The following is a 26,070-nucleotide window of genomic DNA, read 5'->3' on the forward strand; positions in this document are numbered from 1 at the left end:
TATAAGGAGTGCAAGTAGGAATCAGTGAAGTTCTAAATCTTGCCCAACGCAAATTAAGAAGTGACAGCATTAGAATTCAAACCCAAGATGATTGATCCTTTTCCAATATTCTTGCTCTTCGTATTCAATGTCACGTAACCTCCAATAATAACAGTTTAATATGTACTGTGTTCCTGGCACAATATGGATGAATGAGCTGTTCATTATTTCATTTAATCTCTAAAATAACCCTGTAAGATGGCTATTATGAGCCACATTTTTTTCGTTTGAGGGAACAGAGTAGTTACGTGACTGCCAAGGAAACACAACTAACTAAGCAGGAACCCAAACCTAAGTCCATCTGAAACAAAGCCCGTGTTTCTACTACTGTATTACATAGCTTCCACCTTATAGTATTTAGAGTAATTATAATTTAGGACTTACTTATAAATTACTAGCTCACTATTTATAATATTACATGAAAATGCACATGATAAACTATAAACTATGTTAAAATATGTTATAAATATTTTTCAGAAAAAAACTAGAAAGATAGATGGCAAAAAAAATTACATGAGTGATAGGATCACTGGCAAATCTTTTTCTAATTTGTTTTCCTAGTTTCTCCTTAATTATGATACATAACTTACATAAAGGTTTTGTAAAACACGCACATACACACAAAAACCACATTTTAGTAGATTTTTTCCCTCTGTTCTCTGGAACCTATCAAAACGAAATTTCAACTAGAAAACGTGATACAAGTTTAACATACCTCCAGAATTGAACAAATGGTGAACAACAATGAAAACTATGCCACAGAATTAAATCACACAGCATTAAGGAAAAATAAATAGCTTTTCAATTTTTATATCATACTTACCCCAAAAAACAAAGTAAGTAAAAGAGACAGGTATTCAGAATTCCTTAAGTTGGATAAAATGCTTGGAGGAAAATTACCAAAACCAACCAAGTTCATGCAACTCAAGAAAAACACACTTGAAAACTACAGTACAAAATCTTCACAGAAAAAAAGTCCATTTTAGTGACGATCCAGGCATTTGAGATTAGCAATTAATCTGAAGAAATGACTTAGTGACTCTAAAATGTCATTTAAACTGAACAACTAACCAGAAAGTGAATGCCCACATTTAACCAAATTTACTTTTCAAAATATATACGCTTATCTTGTTTACTGACCCCACATCACCTCCATAAAACCTCTTCAGAAACAGTTTAATCATAACCTGCAAGTGGGAAGTGCATAAATTTAATTTCCCTAATGGAAACCACCACTCAACTACTCACTGATAGAAATACAGTATCAACTTTCAAAGCCATCAAATACTGTGCATTCTGAAAAAAGAAAACCCTGTGGGATTAGGCGGGAGAAAGGGGGAGCTTCAACTTTTTCCAAAATGTTTTATGCATCTTAAACAAATATGGCAGAAGGTTAAGATTTGATGAAGCTAGAAGGCATTATATAATTCTCTACCCTTTCTAGCCTACTTGAAATATTTTTAAAGTAAACAGAGTAATAAGGTTTAATATCTGTAAGTCAATACAACACTCTTCCTCTTAGTATACTTTTACTGATTAAAACACACCCACACCATCTCAACATCCCTCCAGCCCAACCTGTGACATTTTACCACCCAAGGAAGCCACTGTTGACATGAATACCAAACAATCCCTAATATTTAGTTTGTTCCTTTGCAAAGCATGAATTCAGAAAAATTACCATATGATGGAACAAAAAAAATTCAAAATTATTTATGCAGTGATGCCAAACTAGTCATAAATCCCGAGATGTTTTCTGTGTACACCTTGAATCCATTTCTAAAATGAAAATAAGAGGTTTACCTCTCAAAATAGCATACTTCCAGAACAGACAGTCCTAATCTCCCACAGGAAAGCACAGGCTCAAGACATCTTACAAAGTGTGCCACCTACTCTTCACACCAGAAAAGTCATTTTTGGTATTAAAGTGACAAGAGAATATATTAATGACAAGCTTGAGTCCTGAAAAAAGCAAAGAGATCTTAAGAAAGTTGAGTAGTTAACTTTCTTCTCACCGAAAGAACCAGAAAAACATTCGTATGTGCTTCTGACCCCATGGGCAAAGGCACGAGGTAGAAATTGCTGTCGTATACAGGAAACAGATGGGGTGGATAATGCAACTAGATAATCAACTGCCCCCTCTTCCCTTGGCTAGAATGTAAGAAACATTCAGTTAATAACGAAACAAACTAGAAAAGCGGAAGTTCATAGCTGACGCAGGACTTGAACGCATGAAGGAACATGTTACGAGCACCACACACTGGTTAGAGCTAAATGACAAAGTTTCAGCTCCGTGTTTCCTCACCCTCAAAAATGACTGTTACACTTGCCACAGCCTCAATGAAAGCCAAGACCCAGCTGTATGACACTTCACCAACCAAGTCCCCTTAACTGAGGTGCAATTATTTGCTGTATTTAAGAACAAGTATTTACTTTAAGTAAATACACTTTCTTTTAAGGTGTTAATTCCAGTATAGTTAACACAGTGTTCTATTAGTTTCAAGTGTACAATATAGTGATTCACCAGTTCCATATATTACTCAGGGCTCATCAAGGTAAGTGCAGTCTTAATCCCCATCACCTATTTCACCCATCCCCCCACCTACCTCCCCTCTGGGAACCATCGGTTTGTTCTCTGTAGCTAAGAGTCTGTTTCTTGGTTTCTCTCTCTCTCTTTTTTCCTTTGCTTATTTGTTTTGTTTATTAAATTCCACATACAAGTGAGATCATACAGTATTTGTCTTCTCTGATTAACTTCTTTCACATAGCATTGTACTCTCTAAATTCATCTATGTCATGGCAAATGGCAAGATTTCATTCTTTTTTATGACTGAGTAACATTCCATTGTATGTATATACTTCTTTTTTTTTTAATTTTTTATTGTTATGTTAATCACCATATATTACATAATTTGTTTTGGTGTAGTGTTCCATGATTCATTGTTTGTGCATAACACCCAGTGCTCCATGCAGAATGTGCCCTCCTCAATACCCATCACCAGGCTAACCCATCCCCCCACCCTCCTCCCCTCCAGAAACCTCAGTTTGTTTTTCAGAGTCCATCATCTCTCATGGTTCGTCTCCCCCTCTGACTTACTCCCCTTCATTCTTCCTCTCCTGCTATCTTCTTCTTTTTCTTTTTTCTTAAAATATGTTGTGTTATTTGTTTCAGAAGTACAGATCTGTGATTCAACAGTCTTACACAATTCACAGCGCTCACCGTAGCACATATCTTCCCCAATGTCCATCACCCAGCCACCCCATCCCTCCCACCCCCGACCACTCCAGCAACCCTCAGTTTGTTCCTGAGATTAAGAATTCCTCATATCAGTGAAGTCATATGATACATGTCTTTCTCTGATTGACTTATTTCACTCAGCATAACACCCTCCAGTTCCATCCACATCGTTGCAAATGGCAAGATCTCATTCCTTTTGATGGCTGCATGATATTCCATTGTGTATATATACCACATCTTCTTTATCCATTCATCTGTCGATGGACATCTTGGCTCTTTCCACAGTTTGGCTATTGTGGACATTGCTGCTATAAACATTGGGGTGCACGTACCCCTTCGGGTCCCTACATTTGTATCTTTGGGGTAAATACCCAGTAGTGCAATTGCTGGATCGAATGGTAGCTCTAATTTCAACTGTTTGAGGAACCTCCATACTGTTTTCCAGAGGGGTTGCACCAGCTTGCATTCCCACCAACAGTGTAGGAGGGTTCCCCTTTCTCCACATCCCCGCCAACATCTGTCGTTCCCTGACTTGTTAATTTTAGCCATTCTGACGGGTGTGAGGTGGTATCTCATTGAGGTTTTGATTTGGATTTCCCTGATGCTGAGCGATGTTGAGCACTTTTTCACGTGTCTGTTGGCCATTTGGATGTCTTCTTTGGAAAAATGTCTGCTCATGTCTTCTGCCCATTTCTTGATTGGATTATTTGTTCCTTGGGTGTTGAGTTTGATAAGTTCTTTATAGATTTTGGATACTAGCCCTTTATCTGATATGTCATTTGCAAATATTTTCTCCCATTCTGTCGGTTGTCTTTTGGTTTTGTTGACTGTTTCTTTTGCTGTGCAAAAGCTTTTTATCTTGATGAAATCCCAATAGTTCATTTTTGCCCTGGCTTCCTGTGCCTTTGGTGATGTTTCTAGGAAGAAGTTGCTGCGGCTGAGGTCGAAGAGGTTGCTACCTGTGTTCTCCTTTAGGATTTGGATGGACTCCTGTCTCACGTTTAGGTCTTTCAACCATTTGGAGTCTATTTTTGTGTGTGGTGTAAGGAAATGGTCCAGTTTCATTCTTCTGCATGTGGCTGTCCAATTTTCCCAACACCATTTGTCGAAGAGACTGTCTTTTTTCCACTGGACATTCTTTCCTGCTTTGTCAAAGATAAGTTGACCATAGAGTTGAGGGTCCATTTCTGGGCTCTCGATTCTGTTCCATTGATCTATGTGTCTGTTTTTGTGCCAGTACCATACTGTCTTGATGATGACAGCTTTGTAATAGAGCTGGAAGTCCGGAATTGTGATGCCGCCAGCTTTGCTTTTCTTTTTCAATATTCCTTTGGCTATTCGGGGTCTCTTCTGGTTCCATACAAATTTTAGGATTATTTGTTCCATTTCTTTGAAAAAAGTGGATGGTATTTTGATGGGGATTGCATTGAATGTGTAGATTGCTCTAGGTAGCATTGACATCTTCACAATGTTGGTTCTTCCAATCCATGAGCATGGAACGTTTTTCCATTTCTTTGTGTCTTCTTCAATTTCTTTCCTGAGTATTTTATAGTTTTCTGGGTACAGATCCTTTGCCTCTTTGGTTAAATTTATTCCTAGGTATCTTATGGTTTTGGGTGCAATTGTGAATGGGATCGACTCCTTGATTTGTCTCTCTTCTGTCTTGTTGTTGGTGTATAGGAATGCCACTGATTTCTGTGCATTGATTTTATAGCCTGCTACTTTACTGAATTCCTGTATGAGTTCTAGCAGTTTTGGGGTGGAGTCTTTTGGGTTTTCCACATAAAGTATCATATCATCTGCAAAGAGTGAGAGTTTGACTTCCTCTTTGCCGATTTGGATGCCTTTGATTTCTTTTTGTTGTCTGATTGCTGTGGCTAGGACTTCTAATACTATGTTGAATAGCAGTGGTGAGAGTGGACATCCCTGCCGCGTTCCTGACCTTAGGGGAAAAGCTCTCAGCTTTTCCCCATTCAGAATGATATTCGCTGTAGGTTTTTCGTAGATGGCTTTTATGATATTGAGGTATGTACCCTCTATCCCTATACCCTGAAGAGTTTTGATCAAGAAAGGACGCTGTACTTTGTCAAATGCTTTTTCTGCATCTATTGAGAGGATCATATGATTCTTGTTCTTTCTTTTGTTAACGTATTGTATCATGTTGATTGATTTGCGGATGTTGAACCAGCCTTGCAGCCCAGGGATAAATCCCACTTGGTCGTGGTGAATAATTCTTTTAATGTACTGTTGGATCCTATTGGCTAGGATTTTGGTGAGAATTTTTGCATCCATGTTCATCAAGGATATTGGTCTGTAATTCTCCTTTTTGATGGGGTCGTTGTCTGGTTTTGGGATCAAGGTAATGGTGGCCTCATAAAATGAATTTGGAAGTTTTCCTTCCATTTCTATTTTTTGGAACAGTTTCAGGAGAATAGGTATTAATTCTTCTTTGAATGTCTGATAGAATTCCCCTGGGAAGCCATCTGGCCCTGGACTTTTGTTTCTTGGGAGATTTTTGATGACTGCTTCAATTTCCTTAGTGGTTATAGGTCTGTTCAGGTTTTCTATTTCTTCCTGGTTCAGTTTTGGTAGTTGATACATCTCTAGGAATGCACCCATTTCTTCCAGGTTATCTAATTTGCTGGCATAGAGTTGCTCATAATATGTTCTTATAATTGTTTGTATTTCTTTGGTGTTGGTTGTGATCTCTCCTCTTTCATTCATGATTTTGTTGATTTAGGTCCTTTCTCTTTTCTTTTTGATCAGTCTGGCCAGGGGTTTATCAATCTTGTTAATTCTTTCAAAGAACCAGCTCCTAGTTTCGTTGATCTGTTCTACTGTTCTTTTGGTTTCTATTTCATTGATTTCTGCTCTGATCTTTATGATTTCTCTTCTCCTGCTGGGTTTAGGCTTTATTTGCTGTTCTTTCTCCAGCTCCTTTAGGTGTAGGGTTAGGTTGTGTATTTGAGACCTTTCTTGTTTCTTGAGAAAGGCTTGTATTGCTATATACTTTCCTCTCAGGACTGCCTTTGCTGTATCCCAAAGATTTTGGACAGTTGTGTTTTCATTTTCATTGGTTTCCATGAATTTTTTTAATTCTTCTTTAATTTCCTGGTTGACCCATTCATTCTTTAGTAGGATGCTCTTTAGCCTCCATGTATTTGAGTTCTTTCCGACTTTCCTCTTGTGATTGAGTTCTAGTTTCAAAGCATTGTGGTCCGAAAATATGCAGGGAATGATCCCAATCTTTTGGTACCGGTTGAGACCTGATTTGTGACCTAGGATGTGATCAATTCTGGAGAATGTTCCATGGGCACTAGAGAAGAATGTGTATTCCGTTGCTTTGGGATGGAATGTTCTGAATATGTCTGTGAAGTCCATTTGGTCCAGTGTGTCATTGAAAGCCTTTATTTCCTTGTTGATCTTTTGCTTAGATGATCTGTCCATTTCAGTCAGGGCGGTGTTAAAGTCCCCCACTATTATTGTATTGTTTTCAATGTGTTTCTTTGCTTTTGTTATTAATTGCCTTATATAATTGGCTGCTCCCATGTTCGGGGCATAGATATTACAATTGTTAGATCTTCTTGTTGGATAGACCCTTTAAGTAGGATATAGTGTCCTTCCTCATCTCTTATTACAGTCTTTGTTTTAAAATCTAGTTTGTCTGATATAAGGATTGCCACCCCAGCTTTCTTTTGGTGTCCATTAGCATGGTAAATGGTTTTCCACTCCCTCACTTTCAATCTGTATGTATATACTTCTTTATCCATTCATCAGTCGATGGACATTTGGGCTGCTTCATATCTTGGCTATTGTAAATAATGCTGCAATAAACATAGGTGCATGTATCTTTTCAAATTTGTGTTTTCATATTCTTTAGGTAAATACCCAGCAGTAGAATTATTGGATCATACGCTAATTCTATTTTTAATTTATGAGGAAGCTCCATACTCTTTTCCAGAGTGGTTGTATCAGTTTGCATTCCCACCAACAGTACACGAGGGTTCCTTTTTCTCCACAACCTCGCCAACACTTGTTTGTGATTTTGATTTTAGTCATTCTGACAAGTGTGAGTTGAGATCTCATTGTGGTTTTGATGAGCATTTCCCTGATGATAAGTGATGCTGAATATCTTTTCATGTGCCTGCTGGCCATCTGTATGTCTTCTTTGGAGAAATGTCTACTTATGTCTTCTCATTTTTTAATTGGATTATTTGGGGGTTTTCTTGGTGCTGAGTTGTGTAAATTCTTCATATATTTTGGATACTAACCTTTTATCAGGTATGTCATTTACAAATATCTTCTCCCATTCAGTAGGTGTCTTTTAGTTTTATTGACTGTTTCCTCTGCTGTATAATTCAAACACTTCTTAAACATCAACTGGGTATAAGGCTCTGAGTTTCAAAAAGCTGCAGAGTTCCAAAGATCCCAATGGCAGACTTTCCTCTCAAGAAGTTTACAGCCCAATTCATGGTGAAGGACATGTAAAAACAGCAATAATAAAAGCCAAAGTGTTAGCCAGTCCAACCTCAAGAAATGGCAAAAGAACATAAAGCTTCAAAGATCAACTCAATGGGATCAAGGAAAGTTTCCAACGGCAAAAAAGAAGAGGAAAAGCAACTGGGGGAAGAAACAGAGAATAAAGACAGAAAAGGCTGCGATGCACATGGTGTGTGAGTAAACAAAGAGTATAAACCATGGAGATACACTTTAAATATTAAACATACAAAGAAACATTTAAACTCTAAAGACTGCGTGGAAATTTTCCCTGAGAGCCACCAGAGACAGACTGGCTTTCCTATCAATTCAGTGTCTCATCTAGCTTTGGCCTCAGAGCCAGGGAACCAGATGCCTCCCTCAACACCATTTCTGGCATCCACGAACTTGTGTGGGATCGATTACCACGCGATTACAAAGATGACTAGCGAATCCCGTCATCCTAACAGCATCAGTTAGGGGCCAGGGAATGTCATGCAGAGTTTTGTAGTGCGAATGCTCACCTTCAAATACAGAGAAGCATTCAGATGAACTTGGAATGACTTGTAATTCTATCAGGCCGCTGAAGTAGGAGTATTTTTTTTTTTAAATCTATGTTGCTGCTAATGGCTTATGAAGTTTTTGTTATGTTCACTGTACAAGGAGAGGTATGCTAGCAGAGTGAGCGAGTGTGTCTGGTTTTCCCCTCCCAGCTTTACTGAAATCTAATTGACATACAAAATTATATTAGCTTAAGGTGTGCAATGTAACCATTTGATAGGTTTTTGTTACAAAACGATCAGCACAATAATTTTAGTTAGCACCCATCACCTCATGCAGCTACAAATAAATATTATTGCAAAAGAAAATGCTACAAGCCTAATGATGAACCTGAAAACGTAGTAGTACAAAATTAGATCAGAACTTTCAAATAGTGCCTACAATGGAAAATAATAATCTTCAACAAATTAGTCTAAAGAACAAAAATTAAATTTCAGTTCTTTAATTCTATTTAAACCAGAAGCTTTTCAAGAAAAAAAAAGTTAATCTATGTGGGAAATGGTCACATCTTCTAAAGCACAGAAAGCAGACTCTGCTAGCTTCGATGGTAGAACTGCCTCACGGTGCCCCTAGGTGAGGTGTTCAAACAAGATGAAATTGTAGCTTCTACGTTGAAAAGGCTACCTGGACAAAAGAAAGGCTGAATACCATACATGGCAAATAATGTCAACCAAGCACCACTAACAACCGAATTGCAAAGAAAGTAGTTCATTGGCTGGAACCAAGAGGAAGGGCAAGGAGAAGCACTGAGGGGTTGGTGGTGGAAAGCTGGATCCACCCCACAAAGTTTCCAAACAACCTGCAAGCAATGAGGAACTAGGGAAGGTTCTCGAGGGATCATTCATAATCAGAAACAAACGTGCCTTTATGTACATGTGCCCACACATACCCATATGCATGTTTTTCTCTTTTCCCTCCCAGAATCTTCAACAGTAATGTGGAAGAGAGCCTGAGAGAGGAAGGGCACGGAATGAGGAAAGACTAGTAACAAGGCTGTTGCAGCTTCCCAGGTGAGAGATAACTGGGGCCTGAACCCGGAGAGTGGGATTAGAGAAACGAAGGAATCTGAGAGAGACAGGGACATAAAACTGACAGCGCCTGTAAAACAATTAGGTGTGATGCCTGGGAAAAATGGAACCGAAGTCAAAATAAGAAAGTGTACCACCATAAAATGAACAACTATGCTATTCTCAAAAACAGCATTTTTATCAGTTCCGTTAAGTCATCTTTGAGGTTATTAATATTTATCTTCAACACAGTCTGAAACCATCCATTAGCCACACAGAGACCAGTTCAAGAAACACTCAGCTCTAGACGGACATTTTGAGATGTGTCAGTCTAGTTCCACTTGAAAATCTGTAAGTAGTTTAAATTTATCAAAAGATCGAAGATAATCCACAAAAGAAACATCCCCAAAATAGAACTAATTCAAGACTCTCCACAATGAATTACACTTGCTCAATGAATTTCAAAATAGGATCTAAGTTTCGTGCTCCAGTTAATGAGTTTTGGCATTAACTCATTACCTCACACTATAAAACATAATAAACCTTTTAAAATGACATGCAATATATGGTAAATTATTAACAATGACATTGAAAACAATATAAAAGTATACCTATACAGCATATACAGGGGCACCTGGGTGGCTCAGTCGGTTAGGCGTCCGCCTTCGGCTCAGGTCATGATCCCAGGGTCCTGGGATCGAGTCCCAGGTCAGGCTCCTTGCTCAGCGGGGAGCCTGCTTCTCCCTCTGCCTCTGCCCCTCCCCCAACTTGTGCACCTGCACTCGCTCGCTCTATCAAATAAATAAATAAAACCTTTAAAAGAAAATGTATATACAATGCAGTTAGGATTAATGCCTATACAAGAACTAAAAAGATAACATTTTAGAAAAAAATTACGCCATTTTTATCGTACCACCTTCTTTTTCCAGCTTTGAGGTATAATCAACAAATAAAACTGGGGCGCCTGGGTGGCTCAGTCGGTTAAATGCCTAACCCTTGGTTTCCGCTCCAGTCAAGATCTCATGGGTCATGGGATGGAGCCCCGTGTCAGACTCCACACTCGGCAGGGGGTTTGCTCAAGATTCTCTCTCTCCCTCTCCTTCTGCCCCTTTCCCCACTCACGCTCATTATTGCTCTCAAATAAATACATAAATCTCAAAAACTGTAAGCTATTTACAGTGTATAACAGATGTTTTGATATACGTATACACTGTGAAATGGTCCACTCCATCGAATTAATTAACACAAACATCACTTCCCATATTCACTTTTTTTTAAAAAAACTTTTCAATTGAACAATACAGTGTTAATCAGCTACAGTCACCGTGTTATACATTAGACCCTCAGAACTATTCGTCTCATAACTGAAAGTTTGTATCCCATACCGCCTTCTTAATATTCAAAATCAGAGTACTTGACCACTTAGATGCAATCTCTTTGTGGAACATGTTGGTTTCTAGAGATTAACAGGCTGATCTTGAACTGAGAAAAACATACAAAACCAAGTCAACAATTCAAAGTATAACCATAAATGAACAAACAAGAGACAATATTTGACCAGGCACATAAAAATTAGGTAAAAAGAAGTGGGGCAAAAGAAACACATTTGTTGAGAGCCTCCTAGAAGTCTGACATTGGTCTAAGCAGACACTCTCTCCCACCCCATACTCACTGTATAATGAGTCTTTGGATAATCGGGTATAAGCTTCATGAAGGCAGAGAGGGCTTGGTAACCAGCATATCTGCAGGTTCTCAAACAGCACCTGGCACACAATAAGTACTCAATAAATATCTGTTAGCTGCATGGATGAATGGATGAATCGCTAGATGGCTGGTGGATGAATGAATAGCTATTTTCAGTAATAATGGTGGTCTAGCTCATGTACACCAAAAGACATCCTGGAAGCTTAGGAGAAAGGGAGCAAGAAATGTGCTCCAAGCCACTGTGTTCTTTTGCCCAAATACAGGTTATCATAGGTTATCACAGTAGAGCGGACAAAGCATGGGCTCCACCATCAGACCTGGATGGGAAGCCAGGCTTCAGACTTACCTTTAGTGGGTCCCTGGACAAGTTACTACTCTATGATTGAAATGCATAGACTAATTTTTTAATCTTGAAGTTCTAAAAAGGCTTAACTGAAATAACATAAGTGGAGTACATAGCAAATGCCTAGCACATAATCAGTACTTAATATAAATCTCTCAAGACATTGGACCCAGGGAAATGACCCTGGTGCTCATACAGTCTGGGTCTTAGGGGTAAAGTCCAAGGGAGGGGTGTCAGTGAAAGGAATCCTAGTGCAGTCCACAGCAGGACAGCTCTGGAGTCATTTTAAAATGTCAATCCAAGGGCCTGGCTCATTATATCATGTTGGAGGGAATGAACAATCATAGCAGGGGCCTACGTAAAATTCAAAGAGGATACGGGCCTCTGCCAATGCCAGGAAATACAAAACAAAACAACTACCATATGTTCTGTGCCTGACAATTTCACACTTGCCAAAATTAGTATACTTTTCTTTACTATTATGTCAAATCCACTTTTTTGACAATACCTGAAGTATACAGTTGATCCTTGAATAACATGGGTTTGAACTACGCAGGTCCACTTATACACAGATTTTGTTCGATAAATACAATACAGAACTGTAAATGTATTTTCTCTTATGTATTTTCTTATTCTCTAGCTTACTTTATTGTAAGAATACAGTATGTGATACACATAACATACAACATGTGTTAATTGACTATTTATGTTAACGGCAAGGCTTCCGGTCAACAGTAGGCTATTAGTAGTTAAGTTTTTGAGAAGTCAAAACTCATACTCAGGGGCGCCCAGGCAGCTCAGTCGTTAAGCGTCTGCCTTCAGCTCAGGTCATGATCCCAGGGTCCTAGGATCGAGGCCAGCATCTGGCTCCCTGCTCAGCGGGAAGCCTGCCTCTCCCTCTCCCACTCCCCCTGCTTGTGTTCCCTCTCTCGCTGTGTCTCTCTCTGTCAAATAAATAAATAAAAATCTTGAAAAAAAAAAAGCAAAAACTCATCCTCAGATTTTCAACTGTGTGAGGGATCTGCACCCCAACCCTGACGTTGTTCAAGAGTCAACTGTATTTTTTTGATTTGATGAAATTATGGATCATCAAGGATTCTCTTCAAGAAAGATTTCCCAAGGGCCCTATCCAGCTCCATCTCTAAGAGACCAATATAAGTGCGCATTTGGCTATAATTATGCCCTTGTGTATTCTCTCTTTCACACTTCCAACATCGTATCATACAGTGCAGCCCAGTTATAAAACATGATTAATATCCCCAAACTTTGTATCCATAATTGAAAATGTAAAAAAAATTTTAAAGAAGTTCTAATAGTTTCCTCTTGAATTAGTAGCAAAGTAAATTATAAAATTTGTATATTATCTTTCTAATTATTGCTTATCCATCAGGTGAAGTCCTCTTAATGAGTCAATGAGAAAATTATCTTAACTTTAGAAGGTGCTTTGAGTATATTATTCAACTACAGTGTCAGGAATACCTAAAATGTCTGTTTTTTTGCAACATGAATCCGCATCATTTAAATCAAACCTGAATCCAAAATCATTAAATTCAAATATGCAGTTGAATAGTTTGCTTTTGGACAAAGGTCATCTTAATCACTGCTGATTTTAAATGAACGTTTTACAAAGGATGTATATAGCTGGGGAGGTGGAAAATAAGAGAACAAATTAGGGTAGAGGGAGACGGTCACACCAGAGAAAGCCTCTCAAGTAAGAAAGTTCTTTCTTATAAACAAAAATCTAGGTATCAATCATCAAGTCCAGAGAGTATAGCAATGGAACAAGAGACTGATAGCACAAAATTCTAAGAACTTAAACCAATTTACGAAAGCTCTATCTACAAAGTAATAGTCCCTTGCAGACGGTTCCAGTTAATGAATCAATATTTGGAAAGGAATACAATATAATTTTGTGAAGAGGAACTGAAGCTATTTAGAATAGCAGGGGAAGGCACACCCTGTTTTGACTGGAATCAGCCAGAAGCTATGAAAAAAAGGATTTGTGCCCAGTAGAACAACTCCCTGAAGAAATCTAGGACGGTATGTTGGCAGGAACAAAGAGAAAACTTGGGCAAGTACTACGCTTCACCCACAGGAGTATCAGCAACTCTATCCACCCTGCCAGCCTTATGTCACATACGGATCAGGGAGCTTTCTGAACATTATAGTGCAGGCTGCCCTTGCTACTTAATACAAGAGTACTCCTACGAAACCTTTCGTAAGCCGAAACAGTGTAAAGCAAAGAAGCAGTTGCCATTTCATAAAAGCGAAAGTCCTCTTTGGATTTCTTCAGTTAGCGAAAACAGGTGCTAACACAGGTGTTTTGTAAAAGGGAAGTGGTGTGAGGCAAAGCTTGCCACAGTGGAAGAAGCTGATCCTGCCCCAGTGACCTATCACCTGGGAACAGGATTCTGTCATGAGAGGATGACACCCTCTCCGCTGGCAGCTTTAACAAAGGATTCAGGAAAATTGTATTCCTGATATTCTAAGTATTTTATACTTTGTCTCCTTGGAAATACAATTCTCATTGTTAACAACTGATTTTCCAGTAGACATCAATGTTCAGAAATTTCTGTTTAAGCGTATCAGATTTCCCAGTCTGATCAGCCCTGGTAACCAGACTACTGACGCTGATAACTACCAAGCTCCTTCTAAAGCAATTCCTGCGCACATAAGCACGGTCAGTTATAAATCAGCTTTTGCAAACTATGTGCTCTACATCATATTAGAAAACAGTATGTTCCTGAGTTGCCCACAGTGTACATTCAATTTTATTTGGAACATATCTTAGTACAGATTTCCGTCACTTCCAAATGCTAATGTCCTCTTTCTATAAATGCCTATCACTTCTTCACCACAATTACCAAAAAGATGATCATTTTCAATTTTCTCTTAGTCTCATTTTTTAGTCCTAATAAAGCATGTCTGGTACGTTCACTATAGGTGTCTTTGCCATAGACATCTTTGCTGCTGCAAGCATTTGCACTACATCTTCACCTCGTAACTAATTGGCCATAAGACAATTTCTATAAAATATGAAATAACTGGTTGACAGTTTGGTTTCATTTAAGATAAAACAACTTGGGGCGCCTGGGTGGCTCAGTCAGTTAAGCGTCTGCCTTCAGCTCGGGTCACGATCCCAGGGTCCTAGAATCAAGCCCCACGTCGGGCTCTCTGCTCAGTGGGAGACTGCCTCTCCCTTTCCCTGTTGCTCCCCCTGCTTGTGCTCAGTCTCTCTCTGTCAAATAAATAAATAAAATCTTTAAACAAAAAAATATAAATAAATAAGATAAAACAACTTGTTGACAGTCTGGTTTCATTTCTCCATTGAAGAATCAATCACCTCCGGCACAGTTAATGTATTGAAAGCTAGTTGTCAGTTTGGTTTCATTTCTCCACGGACAAAGTTCCCATTTTTTATTATATAAATGTTACCTAGCCTTCCTAATGGTCTATACACCAGTAGCCATGGTGGTCTTAAAATAGTGGATGATGACCACATATACCGACTTGACAGAAAATACTGTGACAGAGCTTACAGGAGGGGTGAAATAAAAGCGTAATGCCAGACTGCATACTGTACTATACTACAAAATGACAACACATCAATTACAACAAAGTCCCGTTGGTTACAATATTACATCAGCATTTCTTCCCCACTTCCCGCACAACTCTGGACCGTGTATTAAGGGACATATGACAATATGCCAAGAATGAACAACAGTGTAGAAGATTCTCACGGTGCAATACAAAACCCAGGTACAAATACATATCCTAATATTTGGGAAACTGATACCTCTTAATGGGGAAGAAATAATGAATTTTATCAATTTTTTCATGTTTCATTATGACCTTTTTAACATTATTTTATCTCTTATGACAAAACTACCTTATAACCAATGAGTGACACAGCAAAAATGTTTGTGGCAAAACTACCTAGAACCCTGATTAAGATGTGGTTCTTCTTCAAAAAAAAAAAGTGATTCTTCTTGAAAATATGATTATGATTACAACAATTTGACAACCTTTTTTTAACCATTTTTTAATTTAAATTTTTTTTTATTTGAGTATAGCTGACACATAATGCTACATTAGTTTCAGGTCAATTTGATTACTCTGAAGAAGTTTTAAAAGGTCACCCAAAATACAAAGTGGTCTTGTGGAAACTAGGAATGCCTCACCATATAATGACACCCTCTCTGCTGGCATCTTTAATAAAGGATTCAGGAAAATTGTACTCGTGATCTTCTAAGGTATTAACTGGCCAATCAAAAAGCTCAGCTATTAATCTCACAAATGTTAAGTGCCAATGCCACAGTAAGACGTCAATATGGTAAAACAAATGTGAATTAAATTCATTCACTCAGGGGGCACCTGGGTGGCACAGTCATTTAAGGGTTCGACTCTTAGTTTCAACTCCGGTTGATCTCAGGGTTGTGAGATTGAGCCCTGCGTCGGGCTCTGTGCTCAGCGAGCTGTCTGCCTGTGATTCTCTCTCCCTCTCCCTCAGCCCCTGCCCACCATGCACACATGCTCGCTCTTAAATAATAAATATATATATATATTCATTCACTCACAAGTTATTGAATACCCTGGATGTGCCATTTATGGAGTGCCGTTCAGGCACTGAAAAGTCAAATAGACTACATAATCCCAAATACTTTACAACCGAAAGGAGCAAGCTAAGCAACTAAATAAAAAATTTCTTTAACACTATAATAGGTGGTATGTGTTATAAAGTAACTAACTCTAGGAAACCAGAAAAACTCTACAGATGGTAACTTTCAAGCTAGTCCCAAAAAAGGAATTTAAAAATTTTTATTTAGCAAGAGAAAGGAGTGTTTAAGAAAAAGAAACAGTAAGGGCACCAAAGGATAAGAAGTCACCTCACGCAAGAAATTTCCCCATCACTGGAACAAACAAGGCTGTGTGACAGTATGGGGAGAGGAGTCAGAGGAAGCAAGATGGCCTTCTGCCATGTTAACGCCTTCAGACTTCCTCCGATGCGTTATGAGAATTCCTATAGTGTTTGCCTGCAGGAGCTTGTCCTCAGGAGATACCAGTCATTGGGAGTCACAGCTTTCCCTCAGGTCCTCAAGCTTCTGAAAAGTGGAGATGGGAGGGGCTGCTGCGCAAGGAGATGGGTGGACACTCTTCCTCTCCATCTAAATCTGCACAGGCTGACAACAACCCTCAGGGTCCTCTTGGTACCCACCAGATCTTGAATGGCTTCAGATAATCTTAAAAGTGTGGAATCTTAGAATGCAAAGGGAACCAGCAGAACAGTCTCACTTCCCATCAACTACCAGAATTTCTTCTCTACACCTTGATAAATGGCTCCATATTGGACAAGTAAAATGTCCTCCCAGTATCCTCTCTTCCTCAGAAGTACTTACTACACTTTTCTAACCAGGCCTCATTTGAAATCCTTTCTAAAATCTTCTCCAACGCGGGCCCCTCCTTATAACGTACTCTTGTTGGTCAGAGCTGAACACAAAGAACCCCAGTGCCCTCCAAGCACAGCAGAGCACTGAACCATGTCAGGTTCTTTGTGCGGACAAAGTATCTCTCAGTTGCACAGACCTTTATAAAAGTGCAAGGCCTGGATCATATTAAATCTGTGGTCAAATAAAACACCTTGCTTGTCCTTGTTCATTTGAACTGTTCTCATAAGCACTGTTTACCTCTCCTTTAAATCCCTGATGATCATTGTGAGTTAACATTTATTTGTGTGATTACCTAAATAAAGTCTTTGTATCCCCAGCCCAGGCACCAATAACCTGAATGCAGGCACAAAACTATCTTACAGTATTTTGCCTTTTATTTCCTTTCCATTACCACTGTACTGTGAGGTCCTGGCACAGTACCTGTTCCAAAGGAAGGGTTCAAGAGATGTCAGAAGAATTAGATGTATATACAAAAAAATTACATGAGCAAGATATGGTAAGTGTGATAGGAGCATTGAAATCAACCTTCTGGAAACTCAGTGGAGTTTCTTTGACTTCCTCTGTGAAGGAAAGGCATCATGTAGGAATAAAAGCATCTAAGCCAATTCCTGAGTGGTGTTTCAACCAAAAAATCAAAGCAAATATCTGGACAACAAAACAACCAATGAAAACTGTATTCTTGAAGAACGGTTATTTATGTGGGAAATTATTCCTAATATTAAGTTAATAAAAAGGATATAAAACAGTATGCACCTCCCTCCCACACACACATACACACACACACACACAAAAAAAAAAAACCTGAAAGGAAATAGTTTAAATATTAACAAGAGTTATTGCTGAGTTGTGGGATTACTGGTCATCTTTATTTTCTTCTTTATACTCTATTGTAGTTTCCAAAATTTTCTATAATAAAGATCTTCATAATCAGTAGGGGAAATATTTGGATTTTTAAACTCATTTAGGATGAAACTGCAATAACATTTTAAGTCTTTAGGCTTTATCCGAAAAGGTTTCTGGACTGTTTGCTTTTTCTTTTTCATGGCCATATTTACATGAATGTTGTAAGTAGAAGGAATGCTGGAGAACAGATTTCAGTCCTAAAGAAATATTATAATGCTCCCACCCACCCAAAAAATTACATTTATTCTCTGATCTGCTTTTTTGCATCTTGATAATGGGTATGAAGAGACTTGTATTTACAGGTTAATACAGGAAATCAGAAGCCAGCACTGCTCCACAGAACATCGATTCCCTTTCACGCTCTCAGCTGGGCCCTTCGAACAATGAAATACACACCAATATCACCACACTGCAGTCAGCATATCAAACGGAGGAACGCTGGAGCTCCGAGAACAGCTAAACAGTGTTATAAACAAAGGTCCACTCGGGGCGCCTGGGTGGCGCAGCTGGATGAGCACCCAACTCTTGGTTTCGGCTCAGGTCATGATCTCAGGGTCGTGAGATCGAGCCCCACAGCAGGTTCCCCGCTCAGCAGGGAGTCTGCTTGAGATTCTCTCTCCTTCTGCCTCTCCCCCTGCTCACACGCGCTCGCGTGCTCTCTCTTTTTCTCTCTCAAATAAATAAAATCTTTAAATAAAGGTCCACTCTTTGAATTAATAGATACCTTAGTCTACAGTTAACAAGTTAAGAAGTCTGCCACAAAATAATGTCATTGCCAAATAAAAGAAGGAAACTATACCAAGTCTTCCAAAACATGAGCATCTAGCTTGTGCCCAGCAAACTCCTGGAAATCTGAGGGTCTAAAGTACCCTTCTGTATCTAAGACAACATAAAATATAGAAACAGTGGTGGAAAAACTACCACTTTCAAAAGATGTCAGACTTCCTACAAACAGTACTATCCTAAAAACAATCTAAATGGAAGTGAAAGGTTCTCTGAGCAATGGTCATCAATCATGTCTCTTCCTTACTCTGACAAAGAATGGCAAAAGGGAAACGTACAAATTATGAAGAAATGCAGTTTGCAGATAGTTAAACCCACAGCCCCCTGAGCCATCTCAGAGAGACTCCCTGCATGACTCACCTCTTTCTCTCCCCTTACAGGCTCTCAGCTTTGGCCTGCTTGCCCCCTTCTTTCCAGGTGCCATCACTTACCCAATTCTAGGGTTCTGCTCCCCTCAGGACTTCTTGCAGAGGAGCCTGCCCTATTTCACCCTTTACCCAAGCTTCCCTGTCTCTGAAACAAATAAACCTTCCTGAATACTTTGGAGATTCATCAGAAATCACTACTGATAAATAGGTATGGTGGTAAAAAACCATGGCACACCACGATTAGAGATTTAAGAAAGCTCTTCAATGGGAAATTAAGATCCTAGCTGAAACATAGGTAGTACTGGGACTCTTAGGTGTGAAACAGATGGGTCTGGGCATCTTTAGGGTCCTAAAGCTACTCAGCTGATTCTGATGCTGAGCCAATGCTGGAAACTGCTGTCCCAGACCCTCAGTTTTCTGTCCTTTATACACTAAGTGTATTCAAGATTCCACCACCTTCTCCAGGGAGGACCTCTGTTCCCCAGCCATTCAGATTCTAGGCTATCTGGTTAGGAAAGAAGAGCAGATGTGACTTTGCCAGCCCCTGGAGTCCACAACCTAGCACAGAAAGGGTCAGCTTCAATTATGTTAAAATATGAATTCATAGCATTCCCCAGGCTATGAAAAGAGAAGCTAAAGTATGTGCAGAAGCTATCTACACTGAAATCCTTAGCGAACCTGGTAGATAATGATAGTCCTGTGGTTTTGTAGAAAATTCCTTATGAATGATCTCTCAAATATGCAAGATAAATTAGAATTAACTTCCTTATTTACAGCTTGGATCAATTAAAATCTAAGTGGTGGCTTTTGCTATGACAAAGACCTGCATATACATATTTTGCTGAATAATTTTGCATTACCATTTTCAAATTCATGGTACATTATCTTAAATTGAGAAACAGTGAACAAAATATTTTGCAGTATCTTCTGACTGTGGGAAAACCTTAAAATCACACTGCCGTTTTTTTTAATTTTATTATGTTATGTTAATCACCATACATTACATCATTAGTTTTTGATGTAGCAATCCATGACTCATTGCTTGCGTATAACACCCAGTGCTCCATTCAATACACTGACGTTTTCTGTAAGCTAGAGTTGTTTCTCACAAACTCAAATATTTGAATACCTTGTATAAAGTACTTACTGTGCCCTGGTATCTCACTACACACTATGCTCTGCAGAGTAGGATTTAGATACAAAGGTGATCAACGTTGGCTTCTAACCAAAAAGAGGTTTCCATAACATCATACTGATGCTCTAGAAATTAACCTCCACTTCTCTTTTAGCCTTTTAGCCACAACAAACTGAATCATATCAAAAGTATCTGCTTTAGGGTTTTATTTAAACATTAAGCACAGGGCGCCTGGGTGGCTCAGTTGGTTAAGTATCTGCCTTTGGCTCAGGTCATGACCCCAGAGTCCTGGGATGGAGTCCCACATCGCATAGGGCTCCCTGCTTAGCGGGGAGCCTGCTTCTCCCTTTCCCTCTGACCCTCCTCCTGTTCCTGGCTCATGCGCGCGCGAGCGCGCTTTCTCTTACTCTCTTAAATAAATAAATATCTTTAAAAAAAAAACATTAAGCACAATAAAACCAACCATCTTAATGGCTCAAGAAACAAGAAAGTCACAAAATCCAATAACTTATGCCACTGGAGGGTTATTATGCTGGTGAAGTCACTTTCACTATGTGAAAGAGACAAGACATTTTTCCATGTGCTAGAACAGAAAATCATGACACATGCCTACCAGAGGACAATCTGAGAGAGAAAACGGTTATACAGAGGGACAGTTTCAAACACATGTATGCATACCTTGTCATAAACTATCTTTTCACTCACATTTGTATGCGTCTTCTATAATTCAGAAGATGCTTCACATTTGTATGCGCCTTCTATAATTCAGAAGATCCTAACAGCTAGAGAAGCCACATACACAAAACTTTCCTGGCTATGGTACCCACTCCTATCTTTGATTATTAAATTAAAAACAAACCTTAAGATCTGACCTTTACTATTTTTTAAGTAGCTCTGTATTAAAAATAGTTATTCAGTCTATCTTTTAGCATCTATCCATATCTAAGAGCCAACTAGTGTCACAGGGAAGCATGGGCACACCTAACATAAGCCAGATGGGAAGGTACACAGTAGCGAGCATAAAGTACTGCACTAGGACTCAAAAGACCTGAGTTTGAATCCTGGTTAAACCAGAAACTCACTGAACCTAGCTAAGCCTCAGCTAGGTCACCCATAAATTAAAGACAGTAAAACTTGACCTGTCTAAACAGTGTTGTTGAAGGTATATATCTGTAAGATAACACATTTGCAAATGATCTTAAACTAAAAATGTGAAGCATCATTCAGCTGCTGTTCTAGTTAGAAACCACTAGGACACCCCAAGACAAGTCAGTGTTCCTCTGTTTAGTCATCTTTTAGGTTTTGCCATTTCCTCCTTCCCTCCTTCCCTCTCTTTCTTCCTTCATGTAACAGATATTTGCCAGGCTTCCGCCATACACCAGACACAGTTCCAGACTTGCAATGTCCAATACCATAAGCAGTAGAAACAGGTAGCTATTAGGCATTCAAAATGGCTCTACTCCAAATTGAGACATGCTATAAACGTAAAATACACACTGGATTTTGAAGACTTGGTGTGAACAAAAGAAAGTAAAATATGTCAGTAATTTTTTATACAGGTTAAACGTTGAGAAGATAATATTTTGGATATTAGGTTAACCATATATATTATTCAAATTAATTTCTTGTCTTTCTTTGTACTTGATTTTAACATGGCAACTAGAAGTTCAAAAATTTTTAAATACACAGAGGCTCACATTATATTTCTATTTGACAATGCTATTCTAGACTCTGGGGATATTTCAGGGAACAAAACCATGAAACTTATGTTTCAACATCTGTGGCCCTAAGATCTTCAGTAATCAGTAGAAAAGGAAAACTAAAACCAGCAACTGTGTGTAGAGAGGACCATGGGATGGAGGTTGCACACACAAGAGACAGACCTTCCCTCTGGCCCTTCCTTCTGCCCATGGTAGGGCCCACGGTCCCCAGAATAATCAGGCAGTACAATGGTGAGCTAAGACCTCAAACATCTTGGGAGAAGAGAGTCCCTTCCCTGTTCGGCACTCCCAAGAACCACTATCCATCCAAACTTAGTGAGGGACAAAGCTTTTAATGTGGGGCCATCACTAGTTTTCTCGCATCGTTTGTGCTACTTTGGCTCGTGCCTCAAAAGCACTTTTAGGGGTGCCTGGGTGGCTCAGTGGGTTAAGCGTCTGCCTTCGGCTCGGGTCATGATCCCAGGGTCCTGGGATCGAGCCCCACCCACATCAGGCTCCCTGCTCCGCAGGAAGCCTGCTTCTCCCTCTCCCACTCCCCCTGCTTGTGTTCCCTCTCTTGCTGTCTCTATCAAATAAAAAAAAAAAAGCATTTTTAAAAGGTTTCCGATGGTAGGCAGTAAGAGTTTCTTAACAAAGACACCTTTGTCTGGATTCCAACACTCTCCTTCATTATGAGAGTTCTTCATCACCTTCCCCTCCGTGGGCCCAATGAACCAAGCCTCTACTACACACCTTCAGCTCTTGCATCACAGCCACCATGCTTCCAGATAAAGGGCAAGAGGCTGAATTCAACAGCACAGGTCATGATCCCAATCTCAAGGTCCCTACTGGTCCGAGGCAGTCAAAAAAAAACTTGAGTCAGGCTGACCACATGCCAGCTAAATGTGAGGTTACTTGTTGTAAGATTTTAAGGAATTTCTGGAGGGTGAACTGTATAATTTAGTTCAAATGGGCCTATTTTTTAATAGCACTTTTCCTACCAAGAAGGCATCGTGTTTGAATTTCAGATTCCATGTGTTAGGAACTTACCTTAGGAACAAATCTGTGGGCACCTTGATCTTGGGACTTCCCAGCCTCCAGAACTGTGAGAAATAAATGTTTGTTGTTTAACATGGCAAATGTTTTGCTGGCCCCTACAACTTTCTGGCAGATTATAAAGAAAATTGGGGCTTTCAAGAGATTCTTTATGCTATAAAATGCCCTAGTGGGTGTAGCAGGAAGCGGAGAGGCTCAGGTGTCAAGGCGGGTAGTGTTCTTTCATAACTGACCCCATCTATGTCCTCTGTTCATGCTGTTCTCTTTGAGGGCGTGCCCTGTTTCCTCTGCCAACTTAAAGATTACACCTCGATGAGGGCCCAGCCCAGAGCCTGGCCCTCCAGAAACTGTCCCCAGCAACCCCAAACCTGATAGTCTCTCTCCTTCTTTCTCAGAGGAACCCAGTCAACCAAAACATTGTATCATCTATTTATCTCTTCTCTGGGTATTCAAACACCTGTAACTCAGAAGGAAAGCAATTTAAAAAGTCAGTATGATGTCTGAAAATTTATTACTCTCCCTTTCAATCAGTTGGGATTTATCTGAGCTTTATTCAGCAAGAAAGATGAACCTAACACCAGGGATACAAAAAGGATACACAATCCCAATACTCACATAATTCACAGTCTAGCTGAGAAACAAAGTAAACAATGATCCTACCACCTGATGAACATTGTATTAGATAGAGGTGCTGGCAAAGCACCATGGGAGCCCACAGGAGGGCCCTTCTTCCTGGGTGACTGAGGAAAGCCTCTCACAGAAAGGTGATATATAAGCCAAAACTTGAGAACTGAGTAGAAACTGACAAGGCAACACAGGAAAGGCCTTTCAAAGGCAGTAAAGCATGGCACATTAAAAGAAACAAGAGAATGTGTTTAAAACCCCTATACAGAATCACCAAAAAAAAAAAAAAAAATCTTCCAATATATTAAATTATTTACGTGGGCATTTGAGGATCTACCTACAGAGCCCAATCCACCTTTTCTACATTTCCCATAGTATAACATAGCAAGTAAGGGTAGGCTCTCCAGAACCAGCCTGGGGTCAAATTCTACTAACTATGTAGCCTTATACAAGTTTCTTAACCAACCTCAACTTTTCATCTGTAACATGGGGATGACAATCTGCCTACCTCATAGGATTATTATATTATTGTTATGAGAAAATGAATTGAAACAAACAATAATTATGACAAATTAGGCATTCAATAAATGCTTGTATTAGTATCATTATGACTATTACTATTTACTTTTCCATGCTAGACATAGCAGCAAATCTGAAGTTCTTGTCCCCAACACCTGCCCATGCCTCCATATGAAGAACTCCTCCTACGTCCAAATCCCATCCAGCAAGACACTGCTTAAATTCCACCACCTGCATGAAGCTTCACTGAGCCTACTCGCCTCACGCATTAGGGAAATGAGTGTCTCTCTCCCTCTGAACTCCCAGCACAGTCTGCAGGTCTCTCTTGGGGCACTCGTCACTCCAGTGCCATTATGCCCACATCTGATTTCCCTACAGGCCTACAGCTCTTTAAAAGCAAGGCCTACACCTTCCCAATCTTTGCTTCCCCAGAGAACTGACAGGCCTTTTCACTTATGGGCATTCAGTGTTTGCTGCTGAACAAATTAAAATACTCTCCCCTTTAATTAAGTCAAGAACAGACTAGAGCTTTTAAAATTGCTGTACCATCTACCAAGCTATTCTTCCTAATAAAAACCCTTCCCCAGAGAGAAACTCGGTTCAATTTTACATAGCTCCTTTGTAAAGGAATCCTAAGAAAAGTCAATAATACGATGTTCTTCAAGTGACTGACAACTGACAAAATGGAGTAAAAACAGTAAAAACTGCTGGGGAAAACAATCTCTCTCCTTTCTCCATTCTCTGAACAGGTTCTAATGTAAATTTGTTTAGGCTATTATTGCTTTTCTGTTCCATATTTACAAAAGGTGGGACAAAGTTTCAATAGTAATGCCATTGTCATTGCTTACTTAGATTCTGAAGCCTATTCTGTCTGGTTTTACCACTTTCTACCACCCATGTAAAGGAAGGCTAGCCTGGAACCACCCAGACCACTTGGTTTACATAATTACAGTGTCATTACCAAAGTACACAGGACTCTTATATTTGGTGCCCCTGTCCTTAGTGAAAATACACTAGAAAACGAGAATCACCACTCTTCTCCAAAGCCTACCTAACTCAAAACATAGCTATTGCTAAGTACAACTTGATTAAAATCCTAAACTTTAATTAGCAGAGAAAAAAAAGTTAACTAGGATTGGCTTCCTCTTACAATAAAAATATTATTCAAGCAATTCAAAGATAGTCTTCATGTACTATGCTGTATTGGTGACTTTTCTAAAAGAAAAGCCTTTATTAAAAAACATGGTTTAACAAAGCAAAAAAAAAAAAAGAAAAGAAAGCATAGCTCAAGTGGTACTTCCCTGTATGCAAATTGTTTTCCATCGTATCCCACTGGATTCAAAATGAAGGAATTAGGCAAACAGAAGTGAGGTTATCAAGCCAGAAACACACTCAGAGACAAGGGTACCAAGAATGTACAACCTGACCAGCACACAAAGTATATCAGAAATCTACAAAATCATCACACCGCAGTTCCCTACAAAGTAACAAAGTAGGATTGTTCTATTCAATAATAATTCTACCTTAAAATTATTTTAAATATTTCTAGGACCAAAAAGATCATGAGCAAAGGCAATGCAGTAGGAGAGCTTCTAAAACCAATAACCACATGATTTTTCAAGCACTTAAGTTGTTTACACCTTTTGTCCACAAATGTAAAAGTTCATAGCTACATGACTCTAATTTTTAAAAAACACCATTTCTAGTGTATTGATCACGATTATCCCAAAATTGACAAAATCACTACAAATTTACCATTTCCTCTATAATCTAGGTGCTTCTAAATATACTCAGCGAGAGCTGAGGGGGAGGGGAGGATTCCAAACTCCATAAAGTAAGTGACACGCAAATAAATGCTTTACACTTTGTCCAAATATAAACTGTGTTATGGTAAGAGCTAGTTATTAGTATCTTTTTTTCCAGTTCTCCCCATTAAAAGTGGGAAAACTTCCATTTTTCTCACATCTGGAACATGTTTTAAGAGGCTTATGTGAGCAGCATATAAATGCTGCAAAGCCACTAGTAGTTAGATCCTTGGTCTTCAGGTGCCATGGACCTTATGTTCAAATATGACCATAACCATGAAAGTATTACGGTTATTAAGAGACCAGACATGGCTGGATCTAAAAGCACTGTGAATCGGCCATATTATCCATACTCTACTTGA

General features: G+C 39.2%; 1 protein-coding gene across 24 annotated transcripts in view; it reads right to left on the reverse strand.

Annotated features, from left to right (window-relative positions):
* Positions 1 to 26,070, reverse strand: part of SIPA1L1 (signal induced proliferation associated 1 like 1) — a 466,784-nt gene that overhangs the window by 291,442 nt on the left and 149,272 nt on the right. For 19 of the 24 annotated variants that reach the window (XM_088024540.1, XM_028087081.2, XM_088024541.1 and 16 more), the window contains 2 exons: positions 22,755 to 22,807; positions 10,994 to 11,084 (listed from right to left, as the gene is read on the reverse strand). The exons of 2 other annotated variants lie outside the window; for them this stretch is intronic. The gene's annotated coding sequence lies outside the window, so the exon portion shown is untranslated. The remainder of the gene's footprint in view (positions 1 to 10,993; positions 11,085 to 22,754; positions 22,808 to 26,070) is intronic. 3 more of the 24 variants (XM_088024553.1, XM_088024546.1, XM_088024544.1) reach the window with 2 other exon arrangements.

Source organism: Eumetopias jubatus, unplaced genomic scaffold (genome assembly GCF_037043125.1).
Source record: "Eumetopias jubatus isolate StellerSeaLion01/CBP00866 unplaced genomic scaffold, mEumJub1_p1.0 scaffold_7, whole genome shotgun sequence".
NCBI classification, from domain to species: domain Eukaryota; kingdom Metazoa; phylum Chordata; class Mammalia; order Carnivora; family Otariidae; genus Eumetopias; species Eumetopias jubatus.